General features: G+C 36.4%; 1 long non-coding RNA gene and 1 pseudogene across 1 annotated transcript; one reads left to right on the top strand and one right to left on the bottom strand.

Annotated features, from left to right (window-relative positions):
• Positions 1-245: 245 nt before the first annotated feature.
• On the top strand, positions 246-20,945 carry LOC114189168 (uncharacterized). The gene is made up of 3 exons (XR_003605577.2): positions 246-380; positions 922-1,008; positions 20,647-20,945. It is a non-coding gene; the product is annotated as an uncharacterized LOC114189168 (long non-coding RNA).
• LOC146885378 (uncharacterized) lies at positions 4,283-11,177 on the bottom strand (annotated as a pseudogene).
• Positions 20,946-23,379: the final 2,434 nt, after the last annotated feature.

Raw genomic sequence — 23,379 nt, forward strand, 5'->3', positions numbered from 1 at the left:
CTTTTTATAATTTTCTTACAAGTAATAGAATAACATTCTTTCTATTTTTCTACAAAAGCCAAAAAATCTTATGTGAGAAAAGCACTATCGTCCACAGACTCTGTAAATAGGAGAAAACTGATATTAAGAAAAGTAAAATAAAGTGAAATATATGTTGCTTGGTAAAAATAGAAAATAAAATGAAAAGATAAAAATATTTAGAAAGAAAATAATAATTTTGATATATTTTCTCATTTATTCTTGACGTAGGTTTTTGTAGACTCTTGTCCAACCGGGCCAACATCGGATCTCGCGTTCTCTTGGCGATGCTGCGTCAATGAGGACCGTTTTCTCTTGTAGCGTGAAGTCTTGTTTCTTCCTATCTGTTTCAGTTTTTAATGGTATGGTTTGGGTTCTGATAATATTCACTTGCTCAAAAGAGAATTGAACATTTCTTCGTTTTCAATTTTCACTGATTTGGGAACTCCGATTTGATGGTAGTTTGAATAGTGTTGTATTGTGTTAGTAGAAGGAATCTCGGGGTTTCTAATTTATTTTGATAGTGCAATTTTGACTGGGTGCTATATATCTTAATTTCAATCTTAGTCTTAGTATCTTTCTGTTATGATTCTTATAAATCATGTGTAGTATTCAAAATCTCATCTTTTCTGGTTAAGTGGTTGTTAACTTATGGGATGTTGACTTCTATATCAAAGTTGATGATGATGTTCATGTAAATATAGCTAGCTATTCAAGCTTTCTCAATCTCCCATAAACTAACCTCGTATGAGGACTTTGTCATTAAAATTGTTGGATTCTTTACACTTGTTCCATACTACGCATATCACAACAATATTCACTCCTTTTTTAGCTACACTAGGACAAAGTATAGTGAGACACTTGTGTTGCTTCATTTAATTAGACTTGCAATGAAATTTGCAGGTCTGCTGAAAGGATCAAATAGGTTCACAAGAGATATGGTAAAGGTGCGAAAGCTTTGTGGAGTGCCTCTTTTTAGTGGCATTGCAGGTAAGAGTTAAATAACTGATTATATGTTCACTTAGAATTATTGTACTGTGGGGGGAAGGAGTTCAGACTCTAAATATTTAAGGTAGTTGTAAATGTGAAAATTTGGTTAAGATGTAGTCATAATTATAGCTAAGGAGTGATACTAGCATTGAAATAATAAGAAAGATGGTCTTTGAAGAGAAATGTAAGTGTGTGGTTGTCACTCAAGTTAGGTGCTTGTTTCTCTTTTGAAATGGCAAAGAGTGGCTTGAATTTTGAAGGGTCACCAAAGGGATTAATTGAATGCGTATTCTTTCCTTTGTTTATACAAACCATATATATATATATATATATATATATATATATATATATATATATATATATATATATATATATATATATATATATATATATATATATATATATATATATATATATATATATATATATATATATATATATATATATATATACTTGGGTAGGGTCAATTGATTCATATTTTCGTTTTTGAATTACCTAAACATCATTGTTTTTTTAGGTTATCTTTTTTAGAGAACATTCTTGTTTTTGTGGTATGTGCAATGAAAAGGAAGAAAAAAATTATTGCATGTTGATTTGAAGTATTACTTTTGGATATTCATAGGAAATAATCAAGTGAAAGGATAGTTAGCTCTCTATTGTAGAAAACTTGTAGGAGGTGCTTTTGCTAACATGACAGTGAATTCATAAGGAACTTAGGAAAAAACACTGCATTCACCGGCACTAACACAAAAAAGCATTTTAACATCCGACATTTTCGACTTTTGACGTCTGCTCAAACATCGACGTCATACCGGGTGACGTCAAAATAACGTCGAAAAAATAGCAGACGTCACTTGACGTCGGTCCTTTAAGAGTCCGACGTTATCCAACGTCGGGGCCAGTAACAGCAGACGTCAATTTTCGCGCTGAAAAGAGGGAAAAACTTGAGCAATTTAACGTTTGTCAAAGCCCGTCAGACGTTAAATAATGTCGGCCCTGGTATAGATAGACGTCAGGCCACACTAGACGTCAAACTGCTCCATTTTTTAAAAAAAATTTGACTGTTTTTACAACATCCACACACTTGAAAATCAGAAAATTCCCAGAACAATTTCATAATACTTTCAGAACAATTCTAGAGTTACAGTTATATATAATAGAACTAAAGTTTCAACATATATTCTAAACTAATATAAATAACAACAAACTAAAAGTTCCAACATGAAATTCTTGCACAATAAAGTTTTTAAAACGAGTTCTAATTCATGTGGTATCAACTCCATCTCTCCAATAGATATGTTGCCCATTCCTGTCTTAGTGTGTGGATAATGTCATCTGGCAGAGGTGATGGATTCTTGAATTGCTGAAAAAGTAATACAATTTCATTATGTATGAATATCATTCTTTAAAGTTTGATATGAGTTATAATATGTGAAAGATATATATAATTACCTCTATCCATTCATCCTTAATTGCAGCTCGAATGATTGTTCTTATCCAAGACATGACATAATATCCACATTCCCATGAATCTTCTTGCTTGTTACACTGAACATTACAAATAAAATAAACACATCAAAGTCATAAGTTGACATATAGAAATTAATAACTTTAAAATGAATGAGTTCTAATCTTTGGATATATGACTTTAAGTTGTTGGCCTCTAGGCTTACCCACAATTCTAATGAAATTTTGGAAACATAAAACATATGTAAGTGTTTATAACTAAGTAGATACATAGGTTAGAATTGAAAAAAAAATAATACTTACTCTTGTAACATGTTTTTAAAAGCTGGTGGAATCTTCCTATGGCATGAACAAAACCATACAACTAGGCATTGTCTTGGAATGATGAGACAAAGTTGCCAATGATACCTACCAATGGCTGATTATAAGAGGGGCAGGCGGGTGCCCTAGCCCCCTCTATTTTTTTTGAAATTTTTTTAGTTATATATTTTATTTAAAAAAAGTTTAAACTATATATTTTATTTTAAAATGTTTTAAATTATTTATTATATATATTGAAAATGTTGAAAATTTATGAAAGTTTAATTGAATATATTTTTATTCATTTTATAAAGTATAATATTTAATATTAATAAATAATAAAACATAAATTAAATATAATAAAGAATTAAAAGATAAAAAAATATTTTTTTATTTTTATTTTTTATTTATTTTTTTCCAATTATTTTTTAATTTTTTATATATTGTAGTGATTTCTCACACTCATTTGTGAGTGTTTTTCTTTTGTTTATGAAAAAAAATGAAATTAGACACAAACTCGTTATTTTTGCTCTCATCTCTCTCTTTACTTGTGTTTCTTTCGTTTATTTATGAAAAAAAAATAATTAGACACAAATTCATTATTTTTGTTCTCATCTCTCTCCTTTATTCTCTTCCATTATCGAAGATAAAAAAAGGTAATTGTATTGTCTCACTTGAAGAAATATAAGTCTTTGGTTTATTCATTGTTTATAATATAGAAGAAAAAAGTAATGTATTATATGTTTTTTCATAACCGATTTTTAAGTGTAACTTGATTATCATATATTTTGTTTCTAGGAATTAGATATTTTAATTTTTATTAGTTTATGATAAATTATTTTTCAGTCTTAAGTTTATATATATATATATATATATATATATATATATATATATTGTAAAATAAAATGAAAGATGAATTTATTGTAGACAATTTTAGCTCTGATTCAATTACTTTTAGTTTTGTTTTAATTATTGAAGAAAGATTTTAAGAAACTTAACTATTGATTAAGGATCTTAAGAAATTAAGGACAATCATTTATATACTTATATATACTTATATTTTACTTATGTGTGTGAATTCTTTTATAGTTACAATTATACTCATGTTTTTATTGTATTAATAATACAAATTTTGAATGTATTATTTTGGCTCCCCCAAAGATATAGGTCAAGATCCGCCACTGATACCTACCATCAATCACAAGTACTTAGCCAAAATAATTAATAATACTTCACAAAATATTATTAGCAAAAACACTTACGAATCAATGTATGGTGCAAAGTAGATCTCTCTATTTGACTCAACCATCCATGTTTGCAAATAAAGTTTGATGTGGTCAGGTAAGTTTCCCGAAGGTTGAATTGTTTGAGGTTCAATGAATCCATAGACGGAAGATCGACTTTGGTCCACAATGACTTTGTCCATGTACCTACAAGAAGACAATTAGGTATAATATTAAAAGGTACCAATTCCTTGCTTTAAATATGAAATACAATAAAAAAAATCTTACATGCACCATAGTTGTATGATTGAAATATTTAACATCTTGTCACCTGTAATGATCTCTAGTGCATCATTCAGGTTTATGTACAATGGGACATGATAATGGAGGCCAAATACTCTTAACTCCCACTCTAGCTCTACCGGTCCTCTTTTCAACTTGTGTAATTTCAGAAGCAGCTTTCCTAGAGGATCATCTTCTGCTTCTGTCATTTCATCATCTTCACGTATTACACGTGGACGTCGGACCGGCTGTTTTTCAGGACGAGTGGATTGAAATAAAGATTTAGAAAGGTTTAACATTAAAAGTTTTATAAATTGTAAGATTGAACTACTAAAAACATGATGTCATAATACCTTTGGTAGGCTAAAGTATGGCATGATCAATGCTTTAGGCCAAGCCATAAATGTGCCTAAAGCTTCCCCAACAAATTGGATTTCTGAAGTTGGCACAGGCACTTGAGCATGGGGATCTCGAACTTCATCAATCATCACACGCGCATACTAGGGCAATAGAGGAACACCATGGATAGTCTCCCCACCCTGAAGTTGTCATCCTATGGCCACTACGCACGGGGGGTCTTCATCAACCAATAGCTCATACTGACTTGTGTAGTTAGTATTATCTACACCAGAGCATGAGCCTTTTGTACTCACACGTTGTCCTGTTGGAGCTTGAGTGGGTAATTCCATGTTCTGTTGCTGCATGGACTGAAGCTTTTCTTCAAGTGTTTTTTGTATTTGTTGTTGTTGTTGAAGTTGTTCCATAAAACGTTTCTCCATAATTCCCATGCGTTGGTTGAATCTTTCCTCCATTTGTTGCTCCATCTTCCTCAAGGCCTCTTGACTCAACGATTCATTACTTCTTTGTGGAGGACCAAAGTAATCTCGAAATGGCACCTCCAACACCACACACACGTCCTGGGTGCTCTGGCCTTCCAATTGTCGTTGTGAGTATATCGTCCCGACCATGGCCAACAAACAAACCCTGAGTCTCTTGCTCAATTAATTCATCCTACACCAAAAAAGAAAGTTTAATCAAAAGGAGAAACATATGAACTATGATAGTCAAATAAGGTTTGTACTTATTATTTTTTGAGATATGATTTGAGCTGATTGTGATGTCTTTTGCCCATCGGACTTAGTCCGAGCAGCCTTCCACATCTCGTACCTAGGAATTGCATCCACTAGGTCAGGGGACTCAAGTCCCAGAGACTGTGCACGAGACTTTTTCAATTTTTTCTCCAATAATGCATAACTACCTCGAGAGAGTACGTGTGATGTATCATTAAGTTTTTGTCTTTGTTGGGTTGTTGTCCTTTTTTCCTGTCACACATAACATTATTTAATAGTTTTAATACACAAATGTATGACTAGTGTCACTATAAACAAATTTAACAAACAAACCTGCTAGTCTCCAGACTCTCTACATGCACAAAATTGCATCCACTCCTCCTCAGAGATTTTGTACTTCTCACAAGGAGTGTCATGTTGTATATCTCCAAACACATATAAACGTGTGAGCCTTGCCTTGAAGTCTCTCCATCTGGTGGCTATGTGAATCTTTCTAATTCGCTCAGTGTTCGGAGTAATCTCAAATTTGTGTTGTTTGAAACATAAAATATGTTATGTTAATAGTAACATAAAAAAAATACTATAGTTGGTTTAAGTAAACATACCACAAGATTCTGCCATAGGAGGTTCTTCTCAACCTCCGTGACGTCATCCCAACATGCAATTGCAATAGAAACTTTCGTTTTGGCCAACATTCCTATGTAGCTACGATACTTTTTTTCCCAAGGGCCACTGGGTTCACCCGATCGAGGATCAATGTGGACCGGCATCCTCTCTCATCGGTTTGTGACATCCGACAACCGAGTCATATATCTACCAGGTCCCTCCTGGTCTGATCCGGAGCTTGTCATGCCTAAAACATATCATTAGGAAATGTTAACAATGAAAATATACTCAATTAACGTCTATTATATTAAAACAACAAGAAAAATAAAAAATTGTAAATGTGACAATATTATTAAATAAACACCTATCAAGAAATTGTGTTCTCTCATATGCCTTCATTGTGATCACTTCGAATAGCATGGATGTCATCAATTACATCATCAACTTTGTCTTGAATGGTTCTTGATGAGAAAGACGTTGTCTCAAGTATGTCTAGACAATCTTCATCATCATTTACGTGCATGTTTCTTCCTTCTAATACAACTGACAATTTCTAATTGGCTGGATCAATGACATAAAAAATTTGTCTTGCTTGACTAGCCATAATAAATGTTTCATTTGTATCACTCATCTTGTTAAGATCCACCAAAGTAAAGCCAAAGTCATCTGTGCTAACACCCGAATTACTATCAACCCATTTACACATGAAAACTAGCACTCTAAAAGTCACATAATCAACTTCCCATATTTTGTGTATTTTTCCAAAGTAACTCATGGATGTTGTAATTGGATTCTTGTCCTTAGAACTGGCAAAATGTATAGATTCAGCTTGAAGTGTAACCCCACTATTTTGAACTCTACTTTTGTCATCTTCCATCTTTGAATAGAAACAATGATTGTTTATGTAGTACCCGCCATATGTAATGACATCATTGTTCGGTCCATGAGCTAGCCTCAATAGAGTTTTAGAAACATTTGGAGTCGCGTAAACATTTTTCTTAAACCATGATAAGAATGTTTTGTTATGTTCATTAAGTGTCCATTTTTCACTCATTCGTGGATTTGCTGATTTCGTTTCATCAATGTGTTGCGTAATGTAAGGAATGACCTCTACAGTGTTGTTTAAGATGTACAAATGGGCTTGATCAACTAATTTTCTACTAACACTTTGAATCTTCACTCCACGCACACCCTTACCTTCACATTTGCCTTCATGTCTAGTCTTAGGAACTCCAATTGGTTCACAACTTGGCATATAACTTGAGCAGAATTCAATGGCTTTTTCTGCAATGTACCGCTCTATAATTGAAGCTTCTGGTCGATACTGATTCTTGACATATCCCTTTAAGATCTTCATGTATCTTTCCACTGGGTACATCCATCTCAAGAAAACTGGCCCACATAATCGAATTTCCCTCACAAGATGAACTATCAAATGAACCATGATATCGAAAAATGAAGGTGGAAAATACATTTCCAATTGACACAATAGTCTAATGGCCTCATTTTCCAAATCGTCTAACACTCGAGGGTCAATAAACTTCTTGCATATGGCATTGAAGAACATACACAAACGTGTTAGAATACCTCTGACAGAAGTAGGTAAGATGGCTCGAAAAGCTACTAGTAAAAGTTGTTGCATCAACACATGATAATCGTGAAACTTGAAACCGACTAACTTTAAATCTTGCATAGAAACAAGGCTACTAATATTTGAAGAGTAACCTTGGGGGACCTTCACACTTCTTAAATACTCATAAAAAATTTGCTTCTCTTTTCTAGAAAGAGTGTGACAAGCTGGAGGCAGGTAGGTTCGTCTTCTAATTGATTGTGCATGTAACTCAGAACGGATGCCCATTTCAGCCAAATCTTGTCGTGCTTTAACTCCATCTTTAGTCTTTCCTTTTACATTTAGTAAAGTCCCGATGACGCTATCACATACATTTTTTTCAATGTGCATCACGTCTATACAATGTCGTACCTCAAGTTTACACCAATATGGAATATTAAAGAAGATTGATCGTTTCTTCCAAATGCTTTTCTCCGTGGTCTTTTTCTTTGGATGTTTCCCAAACACAATGTCAATGTTTTCCACTTGGTTGTATATTTCTTCACCATTGCGGGGTCTCGCTACAACTTCATCCTCAAGACTTCCATTAAATGCTTTTTTCATTCTACGATAAGGATGATTTCAAGGAAGGAACTTTCGATGTCTTGTATACACAGTTTTCTGACCGTGCTTCAATTGAATATAAGTCGTGTTTTTTTCACAAATGGGACATGCAAAATGACATTTAACACTGTAACCGCTCAAGTTTCCATATGCTGGAAAATCATTTATGGTGCAAAACAACATTGCACGCAAACAAAACAATTCTTGAGAATATGAATCATACACATCGACACCTTCTTCCCATAACAGTTTCAAATCATTGATCAACGACTTTAGGTACACATCAATGTCATTTCCAGGTTGTCTAGGACCCGATATCATCATAGACAACATCATATATTTCCTCTTCATGCACAACAAAGGAGATAAATTGTAAATCATCAGCAAAACTGGCCATGAACTATGTTTGCTACTTAAGTTCCCATAAGGATTCATACCATCTGTAGCAAGTCCAAGTCTTAAGTTTCTTGGCTTAGCACCAAATTCTGGAAATGTTTCATCAATCTTCTTTCATTGTGGAGAATCAGTTGGGTGTCGAAGAAGATTATCACACTTTCTTCCATCAACGTGCCATTTCAGGTTTTTTGCATCTTCTTTAATGGAAAATAGTCGTTTGAATCTAGGTATTATAGGAAGGTACCACATCACCTTAGCAGGTGGACCATCTTTGTCTTCATCGCCACTATTTCCATCAATTTTCTTTTTAAATCGCGATAAACCACATGTTGGACACGCCTTCAGTGAAGCAAACTCGTCTCTGTATAAAACACAATCATTTGGGCATGCATGTATCTTTTGATATTCCAAACCCATTGGACATAAAACTTTCTTCGCCTCGTAATTACGGATAGGTAACATGTTATTTTCTGGAAGCATCTCCTTTAACAACTCCAACAATTCTGTGAAACTTGTATCCGTCCATCCATGCCTTGCTTTTAAACTAAATAATTTCAAAGTTGCTGACAGTCGCGTAAAGTTAGTGCATCCTGGGTACAATTCTTCCTCTGAATCGGACTTAAGAGAATCATATAAATGAACTTTTCCAAAATTCTCCTCCCCAACATCACGTACCATATCTTCTAAATGATCATTCATCCAGTCGTCTACATAATTTGTTCCTCGTGACGTCGTAGGCTTGTCTAATACTTCTCCATGCCAAGTCCAAAGTGTATAACTTCTCATTATACCAAAGATGAATAGATGATCACGCATTGTTCCCAAGTCATGACGTATTTGATTAAGACAACGAACACAAGGACAAAAATATGTCCCGTTACTTGAGATTGCGTGTTCTTGAACATATTGCAAAAAATCAGAAACCCCCTTTTCATACTCTTCACTTATGCGAAGCTCATTCATCCAGCTTCGATCCATACTATGTTCGTAAAAAACTCAATCAATCTCAAACTTTTAACTCTCACTAGGTGAGGCCCTACCCATTCGAAAAAATTATTTTTCATAATTTTCTAACACATATACAAATAAGTCAAACATCATAAATTTCACAAAATTTTGACAGCATTTCGCATTGGTCTCTGAAGTACACGAAATGAAAGTGATTAATCATGATCACAATCAAGTATGCATCCAGAGAACAACACAAATTAGCCTCAATCGAAATTTTGTGAAATTTATGCATAAACCTAAATGTATGCGTTATAACAAATTATGAAAAATAATTCTTTCAAACTGTCCGATCAGACAATTCAAGATTTAATACAAACGATTAAACATTTAATCATTTGTACTAAATCTTAAACGGGAACTAAGGTTCGCTCAGTATTTAATTAAAATTATAATAAATCTTCATATATAAAACAACAATGCAACCATAGTATTAAAAAATCAAATAAAATTGAAAATATTTTAAATAAAAGAAATCTAACAATAAACATAAATTTCTTTCAAAATTATGTAAATATTAATACAAAAATTCAAAATAAAAAAGTAGACCCAAAAAACTAACTAAAAAATATTCAAAATGTTAAACTACAACGGTAAAAAAAATTCAATTTCATACATACAATATGAACACACTAACAAAATGCAAAAAGAAGGATAAGTAAAGCTAACCTCTTGTTGCAAAACCAAAATCGAAGTTGGAGGAGAGTGGTCTTAGGGGCCGAACGTGCTACTGGCTGGCCAAATATGGGAAAGAAAAACACTACCAAATGGGAACGAAAACGATAAATATTGGGCTCAAAACTCAAAACCAATCCACAAAGCAAAATCCAACAACTTTCAGTGGTGGAAATGAAAAAATGTACCTGCAATGGCGTCGTCGCCGGCACGGAGGGGAGAATGTGCGAGGCCAATATTCCGTTTCACACACCACGGAGACGAAGAATAACACTGCAAAATGGGGACAAAAACGAAAAATATTCGGTTCAAAACTCCTAAATCAATCCACAAATCAAAACCCAACAACTTTCAGTGGTGGAAAACGAACAACTGACCTGCAATGGTGGCTCTCGATTTCGCCGGCACGGAGGAGAAGAACGCGCAACGTAACAGAGGGGAGAAGAGGGGTTCGCGCTGGTTTTAGGAAAAAATTAACGTCTGTGTTGTGCCAGGCCGACGTAATTTAACGTTTGGGAGCTCTAGGGCTGATGTAATTTGACGTCAGGGAGCTCTAGGGCCGACGTCCTTTTGAAGATGACGTCGGGGCGCTGGTGGGCCGACGTTACTTGACGTCGGGGCGTTGATGGGTAGACGTTAAATTTGTCCAGTTATTTACAAAACTGCCACCGGTCATTTTTTACGTTGGTGTTCTTTTGAGCAAACGTTAAACAGGTGACGTTGAAGGCCTTTTTTGTGTTAGTGCGGTTAGAATTACCAACAAAACTAAAACTTCTCAAAAGACTATTTCTAATGCTCAAAAATTGTTGAAAATTGAGGCAACACCTCCAGCCAAGTAAGTTCCATTAACATATTATTATTAGAACTCAAAGGCCTTTTTCTCATGTTGTGTTGATGAGTGGGGATGCGTTGAAGTTTTTTGTGTGTTTGATGATTTTGAATTGAGTGACTCATTGAATGTGTTTACATGTATTACAAGACAAAGATAATGGGTTGGCCACCAATCAGATCCTATAAGAAAAACAAACTTAAGGAGAATGAGGGTGTTGTGATTTATGTGTAAGAAACATTGGATGGAGTCTCTTACCTTAGGAAGATCAAGATGAAGAGGAATGAAAATGTACATTGTATTTTTTTTAGAACATAATACTCTCAAATAGTTGTAATTACTTATGAAAGTAAAGACAATATTACAATACCCTTTGCGATATATGGACAAATTTTAAATTCAATTGTATATTAGAAGTATTTTGATTAATAGTTTATATTTTAATTATTTTATTTTATTTTTATAGTAGAATATATTTATTTTAATTTGTTTATTTAAAAAAAAGGAATTTTTTTCTTTTTATTCATTTTTATTTGTATACTAATATTTTTTTTTTGTTTTATAATTAATTTTATAAAATTTAAATTACCATTATTATAATTTCTTTTATTGTTTTAATTATAATTTAAATGATAAATGATTATCATTGTATAATTATTTATTTTAATTATAATTTCTTTTATTTTTATATTTTCTTATTAATGTGCATGAAAATTACCACTATTAGTTTTTTATATTGTATAAAAAGTATGAAAGAGAGAGGTAGATAATGCTAAACGGAATTCCAATCACTATTATTTTTAGAATTATGTAGTTGGTTAATGTGCACCCAAATTAGATCGAAATGAACCAAAAAAGTGAACCCAAATTCCAATCACTTTCAATATGCTACAATTTTCATTAATAGATTCATCAACTCAATGTTCACTAATACCACAAAAGCATATTGGGAAGGCTTACTCTATACCACAATATCAATGAAAGACATAAGTGTTTTTCTATGTACGATTATCTATCTTTTTCCTTCATAAGATTTTGTACACATGGTCATGTTTATTCAATGAAGTAGTTCTAATAACACTAATTGGTTACTCCTAACACACTCTTAAATTCTAGGTTTAATTAATCGGATGATTCTCACTTTCGTTCGGATGTTCCAGTATGGTCCCTACTTTTAAAAAAGTTTCAATTACGTTCCAACTTTTGAAAAAGTGCCTCAATTAGGTCCCTTTCAGAAAAAACATTATTAACGCCATTAATAACGTGCCACATGTCAGTCTTTGGATTTTTTTCATCTTTTTAATTTTTTTTTGCCACGTGGCATGTTCCTAGTGTGACATGTGGCATTATTATTGCCACGTGGCAAGGTACTGACACGTGTTAATGTCACTACCAAGTATTATTATCTTGATTTCAATTTAGTCCGCACATATGTCTATTTGTTTTAATTTAGTCCCCACATATGTCTATTTACTTCAATTTAGTCCTATTTTTTTTTTTCAAAATAGAGAAATATTGTATCTCTTATATAAGTATAACATTTATATAAGTAATAAGATTGGTCTCAAATTTAAGAAAGAGACAATATTGCACTATTTTGAGAAAAAAAATGAGTATGACATTTATATAAATAATAAGTTTGGTCTCAAATTTCAAATTTAAGAAAGAGATAATATTGCTTTATTTTGAAAATGCCATTATAACATATTATATATTTTTTATTGTTCACCCATGTTTTAAATTTTAATATAAATATCAATACATTTTGTAAGTATTTTTAATAATAAATATCAATATAACATATATATAAATAATAATTTCGTATTAAGAGAAACAATATTTCTCTATTTTGAAAAAAAAAATTGGGACTAAATTAAATCAAAAGGATTTATGTGGGGTGTAAGGCCCACTTAAATTCTAACCATTTATTTTAAGGGCTGCCTTTAATCTAATGGGCCTAAGGGCTAGCCTAAAGAGGAAAACCAGAACCTAATGTGCCCTCACGTTTCCATTTCCTCACTTTCAGAAAATAGTCTCTCCTATTCCTTAGAGCTGATGTCGTTTCTCTGCTAGGGTTTAAGACATCCTTGTCTTCACCATAGTTCAACTTGTTTCCGCGCTCATGTAAGTTACTCTCCAACTCATATCACCTTTTCTTAGCATGTTTCATGTTTTTCCAATTAGGGTTCATAGTGGGCTCAATCTTAAGATTTGTTCCACTATTTTCCAGTGTTCCAAGCCTATTTTCAGAGTTGATGTGCTCTATGTTTGTTTGCCAAAGTCCCTTATCAACCCTTTTCCAGGTAAGGGAAGCTAGGGATTTCATGTCAGCTCGATTCATGCTTATTTTGTCAATGTTTGCATGATTGTGTGGTTGATGTGCTATTGTAAATGTTTGGATGGAAAGGTATTAGTGTTTGGGCACGAGCATATGACTGTTGCAGGGAGAACAATGGCGAGACCCGACATTTTCGCCCAAGCGACCCTGTCTCGCCTATGCGAGACTTGTAGAAACAAACCCTAGTTCGCACTCGAGCTCTCGCTCAAGCGGAGGGCTTTCGTTTTGAGCGAGGTACTATCTCGCTCAAGCGAGAGATGCTCACCAAAGCGAGAACGCGTGGGAGCTCAAGGTGTATCGCTACAATTGCAGCCCAGGCGAGGAACCTCACCTTTGGGCGAGGAGTTGGCTCGCTCAGGTGAGGAGGGCTCGCCGCACGAGTATGCAAAAAACCTCCCAAGGCCTCTGTCGCGATCTCGCCTAAGTGAGGGCCTGTAGCTTGAGCGAGGGGACTCCTCTCGCCTGAGCGAGGGCTTCTAGCTTGAGCGAGACCTGTTGTAGGCCTCGCTGTTTTTCTGCACTTGGTTGTTATGGACTGTTTGGTTGATTGATTTACATATTTAAAATATGAAGTTTGATAAAGGCATGAGATATATGTAGTTATGAATTGAATTGATATGTTGGTGTGATCTTGGCGTGTAAAATGAATGATATGGTTGGTATTAAAGTGGCAATGGTATTGGTATGAGATGAAACTTTATATTCACGAATTGGGAAGAATGAGATGGTATGGATTAAACATGGAATATGAATAAGGATGGCATGAGGTTTTATATGCATGATTGATATTATTTGGTTCTTTGAATATATTTGGTATGAGGTCAATACATAAATCAATGAGTCTCTAAATGAGACTTCTTAGTCGTGCTTCAGTGGTCGGGACGTAATTCCATGACCCCTGTTAGTGAGAATTCATGGTGGTTCCCCATCTATATAATTTGGTAAGGATTCAAGGTAAGGTTGCATCCTGACACTCTAAGGAGTCAATTAGTCTCACTTAGAGCGGACTGACTGCTTGACAAATTGTTTCTACTCTAGCTTACCTTGTTTGCTTGTTTGGTTGTCTTGTATGTCATTTTTCTCCTTTTGCGATGATCATCAATTTATTGATGTGAGCAGATGCGAGAGGCACTCGAGGTCAACAGGGAAGGGATGATTCTGCTGCATAGTCTGCCTGGACTAGACTTCATGTTCTAATTGGGCTTTTCTTTAGGGCTATGGCCCATGTACTGCTTTACTCTTTATTACTCTATTAACTATTGTTAGCTCCTTGGATTTCATTTGTATATGGCATCATGGTGTGCCTTGGCTCGCCTAACATTGTCTGGATATTGTAAGGAGTAGCATTTATACTTCAAGACTTATCTCTAAATTTCTATCTGTGTGGCATTTCATTTAAATTAAAGTTATTATTTAAATGGGGTGTTACATTTATGGTATCAGAGCGGTCATTCCTTAGGTCTGTGGACTTGGATGTCCTTTTAGCTTTCTATGTGTCTTTTTGAGTGTTATTAGTTAAATTCCTATCTTATCAAGCCTAACCAAGTGATTTCCTATGTGTCAGTGAACTATGGCACCTCCTCGTAGGACTCCGCAATCCTCCCAAGGTGAAGTACCCGATATCGCCAGGGCAATAGAGGTGATGGTAGCTGCCATGACGCAACAGAGTACAGTCATGATGCAACAACACGAGGCATCAATGCAGCGATAGACAGCGTCGCTAGACCAACAACAGTTGGTGATGTAACAGATAGAGGCTGCAAGAGTAGGGAGTGGAAGCTCTCCGGTAGCTGGAAGAGAACAGGACAACTGCACCTACTTTTGGTCTCGAGCCACGACCTACAGCTAGGGAGTGGAGTCTGGAGGACTTTCTGAAACATCACCCCATGAAGTTTGGAGGCAAGACGAGTCTTGACGCCGCATACCAATGGCTAAAGGATATGGAGAGGATCTTTGATGCGAAGATGTGTCCGGTAGATAACAGGCTGGCATTTACTGTATATATGCTCACCGAAGAAGCGGAGCATTGGTGGATCAACACCAAATCCATCATGGAGGAGAAAGACGAGCCTGTGACTTGGGAGGCATTCAGGGAGAAATTTCTCTCTGAATATTTCCCTAACAACGAGAGGTATGCCAAGGAGGTAGAATTCCTCTAGTTGACCCAGGGAGGGAAATTTGTTATTGAGTATGCTGAGAAGTTTAAGCACCTCAGCCACTTCTACACTCTACCGCTCGACGAAGAATGGAGATGCCGCAAATTTGAGAATGGTCTCCGCGGTGATATCCGCTTGATGGTGGCTCCATTGTCCGTCAAGGATTTTGCTGCTCTAGTGGAAAAGGCCAGAGTGATGGAGAAGATGAAGCGTGAAATAGAAGGTCAGCACCCACAACAACCACAATAACCACAGAGGATTGGTGGACCGTCTGGGTCCAAGTCGAGAGATGAAGAGTGGGGAAGACCGTATGATAGACCCCACCATTAGTCCCAAGGGCCTAGGAGCTTTCCTCCTCAGTAGGGTCGAGTGCAGTGTTACATATGTGGGGGCCCTCATCTGAGGAGCGCCTGCCCACGCATGGAAGGTTACCGTAGGTGCAACAATTGTGGGAAGGAAGACCACTTTGGGAAAGATTGCCCCACTCTTGCTAGGGTAGTCACACGCCCTCCAGTTCAGACTCCCCACCAGTGTCAGCAAAGAAATAAAGGCGACAGGCCTCAAGCGACAGGCAGAGTTTACGCCATGATGGGAGCGGAAGTCGTAGGCTCAAGTAACCTTGTTATGGGGTATTTTGTGATTGCTGGGGTGAAATGTTTTGTGTTGTATGATTCTGGAGTGACACACTCCTTTGTGTCAGATGCTTGTGTGAAACATATGGGTCTGCTGGTGTGTGAGCTGCAGTGTGAACTTGTGGAATCTACTCCAGCGTCAAGCTTAATCAGGACGTCGTCCTTGTGTGCTAGGTGTCTAGTGGAGGTGGAGGGACGCAAGTACAAGGTAAATCTGATCTGCCTACCTCTACAGGAGTTGGAGGTGATCCTAGGAATGGATTGGCTCCCTGCCAATCGCATCCTTATAGACTGTCGAGAGAATAAGTTGTTATTTCCCAACTGAGAGGAACTTGTGTTGTTATCATCTCATGGGGTTAGGAAGGAGCTACAAGGCGGTGTGCAATGTTTCATGATCTTCACACATTTAGAGGTGGAGGGAGGGGAGATGAAGTCTGTCATACCGGTGGTGCAAGAATTTGAAGACGTATTCCCAAATGAAGTACCACAATTACCTCCTAGTAGAGAGGTGGAGTTCTCAATCAACCTAGTGCTTGGAACCAGTCTAGTATCGATGGCCCCATATCGCATGGCTCTGGCAGAGTTAGTCGAGCTTAAGAATTAGATAGAGGGGTTATTGGGGAAATAGTTCATTTGACCCAGTACTTTGCCATGTGGAGCACCAGTGTTGCTAGTGAAGAAGAAAGATGGGAATTCACGTCTGTGTGTGGACTACAGGCAGTTAAACAAAATGACGATCAAGAACAAGTATCCTCTTCCGATAATTGATGACTTGATGGATCAGTTGCATGGGTCGTCGGTGTTCTCAAAAATAGATTTGCAGTTGGGATATCATCAGATCCTAGTGAAGGCGGATGATGTGCAGAAGACGGCCTTCAGGTCCTGGTATGGACACTACGAGTATGTGGTTATGTCTTTTGGTGTGACCAATGCTCCAACGGTGTTCATGGACTACATGAATAGAATTTTTAGGCCCTTCTTAGATAAGTTTGTCGTAGTCTTCATAGACGACATACTCATCTATTTCAAGACTCAGGAAGAACTTGCAGAACACTTGAGGTTGGTGCTCGGTGTCTTGAGGGAGAAGCAACTATATGCCAAGTTGTCCAAGTGTGAATTCTGGATGAATGAAGTACAGTTTTTGGGGCATGTGATCTCCGCTCAGGGGATAGCGGTGGATCCAGCAAAGGTGGATGTAGTGGTTAAGTGGGAAAGTCCCAAGTCAGCAACCAAGATCAGGAGCTTTGTGAGGTTAGCTGGCTACTATAGGAGATTCATAAAGGGATTCTCCAAGATAGTGGCACCTCTGACATAGCTCACTCGGAAAGATCAACCTTTCACTTGGACAAACAAGTGTGAGGAGAGTTTTCAAGAGCTTAAGCGGAGGTTGATGAGTGCTCCAATCCTAGTGATCCCTGATGTTGGAAAACCCTTTGAGGTTTATTGTGATGCCTCTCATCTAGGGTTGGGTTGTGTGTTGATGTAGAAGAATAAGGCAGTGGCCTACGCTTCGAGGCAACTCAAGGTGTATAAGAGAAACTACCCCACTCATGACTTGGAGTTGGCGGCTATTGTGTTTGCCTTGAAGATCTGGAGGCACTACCTCTACGGTGCCCAGTTCCGTGTGTTCAGCGATCACAAAAGTCTTAAGTATTTGTTTAATCAGAAGGAGTTGAACATGAGGCAGAGAAGGTGGATGGAATTTCTGAAGGACTATGATTTTGAACTTTTGTATCATTCGGGAAAGGCAAATGTGGTAGCAGATGCCTTGACTAGGAAGACAGTGCACGTCGCGCATCTTATGATAAAGGAGGTGGAGCTACTAGAGCAGTTCAAGGATATGAAGCTACAGGTGGAGTTGGGATCCGAGTCCATTAGGTGTAGTACCTTAACTATATATAGTGATTTCTTGGATTCAGTTAGGGAGAGGCAGTTATTAGATGCCAGCTTGAACTAGGTGCGAGAACATCTTGGGTCAGATGAAGCGAGAGAATTTGCTTTGGGTAGTGATGGTATAGTGAGGTTCCAAGGCAGAGTATGTGTACCTGGCGACGTGGAGGTGAAGAAGTTGATCCTTGAGGAAGGACACAAAAGTCGTCTTAGTTTGCATCCCGGCGTGACTAAGATGTACCAAGATCTCAAGGAGAACTTCTGGTGGCAGGGTATGAAGAAAGACGTAGCACAATTTGTATCAGCCTACTTAACGTGTCAAAAGGCGAAGGTTGAGCATCAGAGACCCGATGTGATTCTACAACCCTTGGAAATACCAGTGTGGAAATGGGATAGCATCTCCATGGATTTTGTGACCCATTTGCCACAGACTTTTAAGGGGCATGATACCATCTAGGTTATAGTGGATCGATTAACCAAGAGTGTTCACTTCTTTGCAATGAACTTGAGGATGTCAATGGCCAAGTTGGCCTAGTTGTACTTTAAGGAGATTGTGAGGCTGCACGGACTGCCTTCGAGTATTGTATCAGACAAAGATCCACGATTCACTTCACGGTTTTGGCAGACGCTACAGAGTGCTTTGGGTAGCAAGCTCACCATGAGTTCAACTTATCATCCTCAGACCGATGGCTAGTCTGAGAAGACGATTCAGTCGCTTGAGGATTTGTTGAAAACATGTACTGGATCATCTGGGTGCTTGGGATGAAGTCCTACCTTTGATAGAGTTCACCTACAATAACAACTTCCACGCGAGCATTGGCATGGTGCCTTATGAGGCTCTTTATGGCAGGAAGTGTATGACTCCCTTATCTTGGCATTAGGATGGGGAGGCAGTGTTGGTTGGACTGAAGTTGTTAGAGCAAACCATTGAGAAAGTGAGATTGGTGAGAGACAAGATGCAGGCTTCTCAGAGTAGGCAAAAGGCCTATGTGGACCGTAGGAGAAGACCCTTGGAGTTCACGGTTGGAGATCACGTGTTCTTGAGGGTGACCTGAACCACCGGTGTGGGAAGGGCTCTCCACTCAAGGAAGCTTTCTCTTAAGTTCCTTGGTCCTTATCAGATCTCGAGGAGGATTAGGCCCGGGGCTTATGAGATAGCTTTGCCTCCTCAGTTGGCAAATCTTCATCCGGTATTTCATGTATCACAGTTGAGGAAGTATGTCTTTGACCCGTCTCATGTGTTGGAAGCCGAGGATGTGCATATTAGAGAGGATCTCACTATAGAGGTACCACCAGTTGCTTTAGAGGATAGCAAAGTTGAGGAACACAGAGAAAAATTTGTCAATCTTGTCAAAGTCATCTGGGATCGGAGGACAGGTGACAATACGTGGGAGTTGGAGGAGGATATGAGGAAATCACATCCACATCTTTTTGGTTGGTAAGTTTTCATATTCGAGGACAAAAATTTTTGTTGTTGGGGAGAATGTAAGGCCCACTTAAATATTAACCTTTTATTTTAAGGGCTGCCTTTAATCTAATGGGCCTAAGGGCTGGCCCAAAGAGGAAAACACGACCCTAATCTGCCTAACGTTTCCATTTCCTCACTTTTAGAAAACAGTCTCTCCCATTCCTTAGAGCTGCTGTCGTTTCTCTGCTAGGGTTTGAGACATTATTGTCTTCACCATAGTTCAACTTGTTTCCGCACTCATGTAAGTTACTCTCCAACTCATATCACCTTTTCTTAGCATGTTTCATGTTTTTCCAATTAGGGTTTGTAGTGGGCTCAATCTTAAGATCTGTTCCACTGTTTTCCAGTGTTCCAAGCCTATTTTCAGAGCTGTTGTGCTCTATGTTTGCTTGCCAAAGTCCCTTATCAACCCTTTTCCAGGTAAAGGAAGCTAGGGATTTCATGTCAGCTCGATTCATGCTTATTTTGTCAATGTTTGCATGATTGTGTGGTTGATGTGCTACTGTAAACGTTTGGATAGAAAGGTATTGCTGTTTGGGCACGAGTATATGACTGTTGCAGGGAGAACAGTGGCGAGACCTGACATTTTTGCCCAAGCGACCCTGTCTTGCCTAGGTGAGACTTATAGAAACAAACCCTAGTTCGCACTCGAGCTCTCGCTCAGGTGGAGTGCTTTTGTTTTGAGCGAGGTACTATCTCGCTCAGGCAAGAGATGCTCGCCTAAGCGAGAACGCGTGGGAGCTCGAGGTGTGTCGCTGCAGTTGCAACAGGAGGCCTGAAACTCATTAAGGGTTAACCTTGTGTGGGGGGATTGAGACATTGTAACACTTGTAACACTTAGCTCGGGGTGAGCAATTCGGGGGTGAGCAGAGATATCCACCACAAGTGCAAGCATCCGCTGAATCCGACCAGATTATATGTAATCCGGATGAGTCGAGTCTGAGTCTAGTGTATTGCTTGAGGAGTCGTAACATGATTGGTTGATAAATACTGTTTGGATTGGGTAATAGCATGTGACCGCTTGATAAACGGTTTCTACTCTAGCTTACCCTGTTTGCTTGTTTGGTTGTCTTAAGTGTGGTTTTTCTCCTTTTGCGATGATCATCAATTTATTGATTTGAGCAGATGCGAGAGGCACTCGAGGTCAATAAGGAAGGGATGATTCCGCTGCATAGTCTGCCTGGACTGGACTTCATGTTCTAATTGGGCTTTTGTTTAGGGCTATGACCCATGTACTGCTTTACTCTTTATTACTCTATTAACTATTGTTAGCTCCTTGGATTTCATTTGTATCTGGCAGCATGGAGTGCCTTGGCTCGCCTAGCATTTTCTGGATATTGTAAGGAGTAGCGTTTATACTCCAGGACTTGTCTCTAAATTTCTATTTGTTTGGCATTTCATTTAAATTAAAGTTATTATTTAAATGGGGTGTTACATGGGGACTAAATTGAAAAAAAAATTGACATATGTGGGGACTAAATTGAAACAAATAGACATATTTAGGCATTAAATTGAAATCAAGACAATGACCGTTGGTAGTGACACTAACACGTGGCAGTACCTTGTCACGTGTCACACTAGGGACCTGACATGTTGCACAAAAAAATCAAAAAAAATTTAAATTTTTTTAAAAAAATAAAAAATAATAAAAATGAAAAAAATTCAGAGACTGACACGTGGCACGCCATTAAAAATATTTTTCTGAAAAAAGACCTAATTGAAGTACTTTTTCAAAAGTTGACGCAAATTAAACTTTTTTAAAAGTGAGGAGCAAACTAAAACATCAAAACGAAAGTGAGTACCATCAAACTATTTATGCCTAATTTTCTATTAATTTTCATTAGTTGTTTCACCGACTCAACTGTTCATTGTCACCACAAAAGCACATTGTAAAGGCTTACTTTATACCACAACACCAGTGAAAGACGTAAGTGATTTTCTATGTACAATTATCTGTCTTTTTCTTCGTAAGATTTTGTACACATGGTCGTGTTTATTCAATGAAGTAATTCCAATAACACTAATTGGTTACTCTCAATACGCTATTAATTTTTATTAGTTGTTTCACCAACTCAACTGTTCAATATCACCACAAAAGCACATTGTAAAGACTTACTCTATACCATAGTACCAATGAAAGATGTAAGTGTTTTTCTATGAACAATTATTTGTCTTTTTCTTCGTAAGATTTTGTACACATGGTCATGTTTATTCAATAAAGTAGTTCTAATAACATTAATTAGTTACTCCCAATATGCTATTAATTTTTATTAGTTGTTTAACCAACTCAATTGTTCACTGCCATGGCAGAAACACATTGTAAAGGCTTATTTTATACCACAACACTAGTGAAAGACATTAGTGCTTTTCTTGTACAATAATCTGTCTTTTTCTTCGTAAAATTTTGTACACACAGTCGTGTTTATTCAATGAAGTAGTTCCAATAACACTAATTGGTTACTCCTCATACGCTATTAATTTTTATTAGTTGCTTCACCAACTCAACTGTTCATTGTCACCACAAAAGCACATGTAAAGACTTACTCTATACCACAATACCAGTGAAAGACTAATAAGTGCGTATTTTTGCCCTCATTCAGTGTTTAATTATGAATATGTGTGTTTAAAGATTGATTTAATTGGGATTTCCTATAATTGGGTTTATTGAGCATGAGATACAAAAACATGTTAAAAATAGCTTTTTAGTTGCATAAATGTTCTTTGGATATTTTGAGGTGTGTTAGTGCAGCTGCAGCTAAGTTGAGCTCATGGAGGTGTGGAAATAAATTGCTTAAAGCTTCATGACACCTTAAAGATAAATCCAAGAATAAGAAATTATCAAAATCACAAAAATCCAAGCAAAACATTGCATAAAGACGACAAGAAAAGCTTGAAAAAGTGAAGAAATTTGGCTAAACCAAGAAGAGAGCAACAAAAAAATTGGACCTTGCGATTTTCTTTATCTTTATGATATAAGATAATTTGGGAAAAATATATCTTTAGATATTTTATTTGATATTTTTAAATAATTATCTTATTTAATTATATCATAAAATATTAAAAGATAATAACTACCAAATCTTTTTATATATGACAATATCTTCTTGAATCTCTTTAGATCCACAACAAACAAATATATCTTAAAGATATTGGATTATTTAGAAGATAATTTAAGGAGATTGCAAAGGGTTGATTTGGAATATTAATACAAATATTAATTGGTGATAATTTATCATATAGCTTTAAGTAATTAATTTATTTAATCATATTAGATATTGATATTATCAACCAACTATATTTGTCAAATAGTCTATATCTCTCCAAATATTTTTAAATATTTATCTTTATCATTATTTTAAAAGATATTTGAGAGATTTTAGCAACAAAAAAAAAACCAGTCTAAGTCCTATATAAAGAGACCAGGGAAAGCAGAAAAAAAAAAGCTCGAAACTTTAGAGTTTTGGAACCCTTAGGGGGGCCTAATTTCGTTTCCTTTTTCTCTCTATTCTTCTCTCTATTTTTATTTTACTTTCGCAATCTATGGATTGTTAAACTTCTTTGATTGATTCCATTGTAATTTTATTATGGATTATGAGGTTAGAATGAAATAATTTCTTTGTTCTTTTTATTATTGTTGAGGTTTTAATTCATCTATGTCTTTTATCTTTGAATCATGTAAAAAGTAATGATTTTAAATCTACATGCATGCTAATGATATGAGTTAAAAGGTTTTTAAACTCAATTGAAACTTTACTTCGATTTTATTTATAAACATTCATGTGATTAAATAAGTTTTTGCCAATAGTTGAGACTTTACTTTGATCAAAGGTAATAAGTTTAACTAAAATTAGTCAAGAC

This window comes from Vigna unguiculata, chromosome 6 (assembly GCF_037176805.1).
Source record: "Vigna unguiculata cultivar grain cowpea cultivar isolate G323 ecotype 2 chromosome 6, ASM3717680v1, whole genome shotgun sequence".
In the NCBI taxonomy this organism is placed as follows: Eukaryota; Viridiplantae; Streptophyta; class Magnoliopsida; order Fabales; family Fabaceae; genus Vigna; species Vigna unguiculata.